The sequence below is a fragment of the Leptonychotes weddellii genome, chromosome 11 (assembly GCF_054177405.1).
Source record: "Leptonychotes weddellii isolate Sample4059 chromosome 11, ASM5417740v2, whole genome shotgun sequence".
Taxonomy (NCBI): Eukaryota; Metazoa; Chordata; class Mammalia; order Carnivora; family Phocidae; genus Leptonychotes; species Leptonychotes weddellii.
In genome coordinates, this window is record NC_138379.1 from 25,172,025 (window position 1) to 25,179,746 (window position 7,722).

The window sequence follows — 7,722 nt, forward strand, 5'->3', positions numbered from 1 at the left end:
ATATTTGGTGAAATGTCTCTGAGTTATATTACTAAGGTATAGCTTTAAAAATTAAGCGACACACTAGGAGCTTATAATCAAAATGTTAATGGAAATGGAGATAAAGATATTCATTGCAGCATTATTAATGCTAAGAAAGACAGGGAAGCAAGGTATCTGACCATGGGAGCATTGCTAAGTGGACTGCATTTTATCTATGGACGATTATGAAACATTAAGCATTTTTCCATAGTTTTTCATAGCACAGAAACTTGCTTATGCTATAATTTTAATTAATAATAACATATCACAAAATGTATATACATGTCATCTAAATATGTTTTAAAAAATCTAGAAATGAATATTTTAAAAAGACAGGCTGAAAACTTGTCATGCTGTTAAGGTGGTTGTCTATGGGTGCTAGGATTGTGCAGATTCTTTTCTGATTCCTTATATGTTTTCTATATTTTCTTAGTCTTTTATGATAAATATGTCATTTTCTTGTAATATGGGAAAAAAGAATAAATGGAAAAAAGTACACATAACACATAAGAATTTAAAATATCACATGTAATTCCAATCTCACTGTATACTTTTATTTTTCAATTAGCAATAATCGCTCCTCGGATAAACCTCATTGGCTACGAGGCTTCCACTGCACAAGTATCATTGTTGTACTTTCTATACTGTAACATTGACTTTTACATGTCTTTACTCCTTAAGATTGTGAGTGTGAGTCCAGAGACTATATCCCTTGTTCCTAGCATAGGCCCAGCAGATAAAAGTTGCTTAGTACGTTTTCAGTGAATGGGTGTGTGATATTCTATAGGAATACCTGTCTTTACGTAGTTGAAATTTATTTTTCTATTACTTTTGTTCTGCTTTTTCTACTTACCGTGACTGCATAATGCTTTTGCATGACTTTGCATAAACTTCATAATAATAGTCTCAGTGTTGTTATAACATTCTATGGGATTAAAAATCATTATCCTAGAGATGGATATTTCAGTTATTTCCTATTCTTGTTACTATGGACAGAATTGCAGTGAATATTCTCACTCAGTTACCTTTATGTTTCTTTCCAACTATTTCTTAAGATAAACTTCTAGGACATTACTGTTTCTTCAGAAGGTATGACCATCTTTATAATACTTGCTTACTTGCTATATGTTGCTCTATTGTATTGCCTATTGGTAATACAACCAGCAATGAGTGAGTATATTGATTTCTTTATTACATTCATCTGAATTAAGTATTAAGTTTAGATATTTTTATTGCATTTAGTGGATCTTTTAAAAAATCCAGGTTGCAAAAAAAAAAAAATCCAGGTTGCTTTAATTTGCATTTATTTGACTACAACTTCCCTTGTATCAGTTTTCTAATCATTTTTTTACTTTGTATGAATAGTCTGCTTATATCCTGTGCTCATTTGGAGTTTTTGAAATTTTATTTATTTATTTGACAGAGAAAGAGAGACACAGCGAGAGAGGGGACACAAACAGGGGGAGTGGGAGAGGGAGAAGCAGGTTTCCCGCGGAGCAGGGAGCCTGATGCTGGCCTCGATCCCAGGACCCTGGGATCATGACCTGAGCTGAAGGCAGATACTTAACGACTGAGCCACCCAGGCGCCCCTGGAGTTTTTGAAATTTTTAAAACTTCATTTGAAAACACTAATTATACATTAGAGAAAAACCCATTGCCTGTTATATTTGATGCAAATAATTTTTCCAATATGTGATTGTTCCTTTAATTTTACTATATTTCAATATACAAGAGTTTAAAATTTATATATTCTAATCCATTCACCTTTTTTCATGTGGTTGTTTTACTGCTGAAAATGAGCAGCATTTTTCGATACAGCACAATGATGTACATTGTCAACCTTGTACAAATATGACTCATTTGTATGTAATTCATTATTATGAAGTACAATTATGTGTTTCTGGGTTCGGTATTTGGGTTGATTGTTTTCCTCTTTGGATTTTCTCTTTCTGTGTCTCTCTTCTTTGTTCTGCCCTGCCCTTCCCTTCTGTCTTGACTTTTCTTGCACTTACTAAGTGTCTTCCTCACTGTTCCTTGCTCCGCCATGAGCTTTTCCTTGCCTGTGATGGAATGAGACAGCAGCCAATTACCAGATTGTACTGCTGTTCATATCCTACTGTGATCTCTTGGTTTAAATGCCTGAGAAATATCAAGCCTTCGTGTTAATCAGAAATCAGTTCATATGTTATACATGTATGCATACATGTGGATAGATGCATGTATTTTGAGGAAAGACAACACAAATCTAATGATATACTTCTTTGTCCATAATTATAAACTAAGGCCGGGACTTGCCTCACATCTGGGCAGCTGCACATGAGACTGAAGACTAGATTGCCTCCCCGCCATGCAATTACCTCCATTCTTGGGACAAAGTCTATTGTTTATTGATCTTGATCCTTCCTTAAAGTGGAGCCTTTGCCGTGTGGTACTGATGAGCTAATGCTACTTTTGGATTCTCACACTCTGAGTGATACAAGGAGCCTCCTCTTAGCTCATTGAAAGGTTGTTGTGATGGATGAATGATTGTTAAAATCTATGAAAGTCACAGTGTCCGCCTTCTAGGGCATCATTCGTCCAATCCTTCACCTGGTCATTTTTGAGTCCCTATTATGGGTGTAGGACCAGGCCCAACAAAGTTAGGAGAAAACATATTCCTGCTCTTGAGGTACTTAAAATCTAGCTTGGGAGACAAAATGTGTGTGTGTGTGTGTGTGTGTATGTGTGTATAATATATATAATATGTGTGTATAATATATATAATATATAATTGGAAAAAATAAAAAGATAACATGAACTAGTTAGATAAGCAAGAGAGACTATAAGGGTGCAGAACTATATATAGAATTTAACATTAGGGATAGAAATCTAAAAACAGGGTGGCATCAGCTACAGAAGGTTTTATGGGTTGAATTGTATTGCAAAAAGGTATGTTGAAGTTCTAACCCCCCAGTTCCTGTGAATGTGACTGTATTTGGAAATAAGTCTTTGCAAATGTAATCAAGTTAAAATGAGGTCATAGTTAATTAGGGTGGGCCTAATTAGTTAATTAGAACACTAAAATGACTGACGTCCTTCTAAGAAGACAAGAAGAGACAAAGACACAGATTCACAGAGAGGAACTTTGTGATGATGGAGGCAGAGACTGAAGTGCCCTAGCTGCAAAGAATGCCCGAGATTGCCAGCAAACCACCAGAAGCTAGGAAGTGGCAAGAAAGCATTCCCCTTTACAGGCCTGGGAAGGAGCATCGCCCTGTTGACACTTTGATTTCAGACTTTCAGCCGCCAGAAGGGAGACAGTTGTTTACATTTCTGTTGTTTTTGCCCCTCGGAAGGTGGATGTGAGGCTGTGTCGTAGTCATGAGTTCAAGCCCCATGTTGGGCATGGAACCTACTAAAAAAATTATAAAAGAATCTGAAAGATATTTTCAAGTTATACATTTAAAGTGATGAAAATGGAGAAAGAGAAGTGGCCAAAGATTACCTCTACATTTTTGAGTTCAGGAGTCTGGGAGATTGGGAGTCTAGAATTGATCTAATGACTGGAGACAAACATTTCTGTCTTTTCTAATGTATTTCTCCTCTTCCTCCTCCTCCTTCTTCTGTATTTCATAACAGTTGTTTTGAGTATGGGTTCTGTTTTTCTAGAATTTTCTAGAGCAGCAGAGATGTGGAAGCTATATTTATGAGAACAAAATTAAATTACCTGGGAAATCATTATTCAGTGAAAGACAATTATAGTTTAAAAATAGTGTTCCAAAGGGTCTATGAAGTTGGCTTTGGGGGTTGAGAGAATGAATGAGAACCAAATGTTTTATTCATTGATGTTACAGATGAAGATTTCATTTCTTGTATTTTCTTCATTCATATATTCAAATGGCAGTACTTATTGAGTGTTATCATTTACCAGATGTTACCAGTGCTGTGGCTTCAGCAATGAAAAACAGCAGCAAAGCTCACATCCTCCTTTAATTTGCTTGGTGTTTGGAGAGTAAAAAATTAACATGTTCACCGGTTGTGATATGTCCTACGAAGGAGTTAAAAGGGAGATGGAATCAAGAGTACTGGAGGGGGAGGAACTGCTGCTTTAGGTAGTATAGTAGGGACAGTTCCTTGAAAGGGGGAGATTTGAATTGATAAACTGTGGGTGATGCAAAAACAGAATAGGGGGTGGGAGCCAGAGGCAGGCGGTGGGAGTGAAAATGTGCTCTGGGCAGAGATTAGCGAAGAGCCTAAGGCAAGAAAGAGCTTGGTTTCTTCTAAAAACAGAAAAGCTGAAGATTTGGCTAGAGCAGAAAGAGCTAGCGGGAGGGAGAGCAGTAGAGCTGAGGACAGAGATCGGAGCCTTGTAGAACCTGGCGAAGATTTGAATTTGATTTTACTTTAAGAACAAAGAAAAGTATTTAAAACACGATCGGTTTTCATTTTTAACATATCACATCAATTACATTGTAACACCATGTGAGAAATAATGTAATTTGACAGTGGAAAAAATACTTTGTCTTTTTCGCCACCATTGTTGACAACTTTAAATACTCCCCCATTCAATCCTCATACTCTTTGTCTCATCGCCCTGTTTATTTCTTCATAGAATTTATCTCAATCTATGGGGCACCTGGGTGGCTCAGTCGTTAAGCGTCTGCCTTCGGCTCAGGTCATGATCCCAGGGTCCTTGGTTCGAGCCCCGCATCGGGCTCCCCGCTCGGCAGGGAGCCTGCTTCTCTCTCTCCCACTCCCCCTGCTTGTGTTCACTCTCTAGCTCTCTCTGTCAAGTAAATAAATAAAATCTCAAAAAAAAAAAAAAAGAATATCTCAATCTATAAACATGTTATATACTTTATCCTCTTCGTTCTTAAAATTTTTCCCTTCAAAGAACCTTTATCTCCACCAACTTCGGCTATCCATTTGCCCTCCCGCACTTCGGCTATAATCTTGAAGTCTATCTATTTCCAAAAACTGAGTAATAATAGTGACAATAATGACAATAGCACCTACCATTTATTGAGCTCCTTCTGTATATCTGAGCAGTTATACCTGTCCAGCTCTTTCTATAAAAACCGCACACCTCAATGAGGCCGTGTTACTGTACCTCCCATTTGGTAGACAAGGTTATGTAACTTTCTAAGGTCACAAAACAACTGGCCAAGTCAGGACTCAGCTTGGGGTATGACCGATAAGAAAACCTGTAATTTTGCTTCCTAAAGCATCTCCTTCCCACACATCTCCTATTTCATCTCTTGTATTTCCCATCACACGCGGAGCCCTCCGAGGTCCTCCTCTGGTTCCCTGGTCTCATTCTTCTTCCATTTCAGCACAGCCCTCCCTGGGTCCCTTACCTCTAAAACCTACACCAGTAAGAAAACTCTTACAAAGGCTCCTTTGCCAATATCCTGGAATTCTCCAGTCTCTTTATTTCTCTATGCCTTCTGTCTAATTTCTCTCTAACTCTTGAATTAGAGGGGAAAAAATATGCTAAATACCTTCCACCACAAGTTCATGCTGTCCAAACTCATCTAAGTGGGGCTCAGGAAAATGTTCTCCACGTCTCATGGTCTTCCTAACAAATTCCTCCCAGTAGCTTCTGCAAACCTTTTTCTCACTTCTCAGTTGTCCAGTTCTTTCTGCTGCATTGTTAGTACTGTAGTGACTACCTCACTGTGAGCTGTAGTTTCCTCCCCTGCACCAATGAGATGGAGATGGGTTGTTGCAAAAGGAAATGAGGGACCTCAGAAGAACACGGGGTGTCTGGCACTTATGAGCTTAATAATGTTCACTAGATCTGTGTTAAATCTCAGTGAACATGTCTCTTACTCAAAGAGCGAGATTCTCATCTTTTCTAGCTCATGGAAACTGTCCTCTTCTTCTCCATCTCAAAACACACTTAAAAACACAGAAATATATTTTCTTTTCTTTTTTTAAAAGATTTTATTTATTTATTAGAGAGAGAGAAAGAAATCATGAGTCAGGTGGAGGGGCAAAGGGAGAGGGGGAGGAAGAAGCAGACTCCCCGCTGAGCAGGGAGCCCAATACAGGGCTCCATCCCAGGACCCTGGGATCATGACCTGAGCCAAAGGCAGCCGCTTAACTGACTGAGCCACCCAGGCTCCCCTTGAGCTTATTTATTAAAAAAATTAATGCTCTCTGATAAATTTGTGAGATCAAATGATAGACATTAGGGTAGTTGAAACTTTGCTAGCCAAATTTTTATTTTATTTTATTTTATTTATTTATTTGACAGAGAGAGAGACAGCGAGAGAGGGAACACAAGCAGAGGGAGTGGGTGAGGGAGAAGCAGGCTTCCTACCAAGCAGGGAGCCCGATGCGGGGCTCGATCCCAGGACCCTGGGACCATGACCTGAGCTGAAGGCAGACACTTAACGACTGACCACCCAGGGGCCCCTTGCTAGCCAAATATTAACAAAAACTTAAATAATTGGTGATGAGCTTGAAAATTGAAAAGATGATTTAGTATGTTTAGCCAATGATGCATTTCTTCTACTTGTATCTACATTTTTTTGAAGAAGTTTGGTTTTAGGTATAATAATCCTTAAAACCAAGCTATAAATCATCTGCAATTAAAAGGAGACTGTGAATCTCTGTGATATCAAACTAAGATTGTCACAAATAATGAAGCATATCCTCTCTTATTGCTTAGACAAAAATCATATTTTAATGATAATTTAATGAGAGATTTTTAACCATTAATAAATAAAATACTTAAAATACTGTTTTATGCTTTTGCTAATCATTTTTTAAAAAGATATTATTTATTTATTTGACACAGAGAGAGAGAGCACAAGCAAGGGGAGCAGCAGAGGGAGAGGGAGAAGCAGAAGCAGGCTTCCTGCAGAGCAGGGAGCCCAACGTGGGGCTCGATCCCAAGACCCTGAGATCATGACCTGAGCAGAAGGCAGACGCTTAACTGACTGAGCCACCCAGGCGCCCCTTGCTAATCATTTTTTATTTGTACTTTTTGTATATAGTATATCTATGTCGTACATTCAATATTCTGCATATTATACAATAATACATGTATACATTAATGAATAAACGCATATACACATTCAGGGGTGCACACTAAATTTTTAAATTATAGAAGTATACAATCAAACAATGTCAAAATTAGAGTATAAAGTTTGAATTCTATGACATGGCATTTCAGGTTCATCTTTCATTATTTTTCCTACACTCAGCCATAGACAACAACTAACAGAAAATTGATATGCTAATAGTTCCCAAACTTGTGTGCATATTAAAATCACTTGGGGGTCCTTCTCAAAACCCAGGCCACCTCTGACAATTAAATCTCATTCTCTAGAAATGGGACATGGGCAGCCCTATATTTTAAGTTTCCAAAGTGATTTCAATTGCAGGCAAGTTTGGGCACCATTGACGTATGCCTTAATGTTTCAAGCCTAGGGGCCTTTGTACATGCGATCCCTCCCACTATCCCTTGTCCTTTGAATGAACTCCTCCTCTACTCTTCATTAAAAACCCAATTCAAATGCCCATCTTTGAATGCCACCCACCCCAACCTAAGTCACATAGCCAAGTAATCCATTTTCAGTTTTTGTATGACACTTTTTACTTTTTGTTTTTGTTTTTTTATTTCGGTATAACTAACATACAATGTTATATTAGTTTCAGGCATACAATATAATACAATATAATGATTCAACAATTCTATACGTTCTATACGTT

At 37.9% G+C, this 7,722-nt stretch overlaps 1 pseudogene; it reads right to left on the reverse strand.

Moving 5' to 3' along the window:
• Nucleotides 1-513: 513 nt before the first annotated feature.
• LOC115938465 (U4 spliceosomal RNA) lies at nucleotides 514-646 on the reverse strand (annotated as a pseudogene).
• Nucleotides 647-7,722: the final 7,076 nt, after the last annotated feature.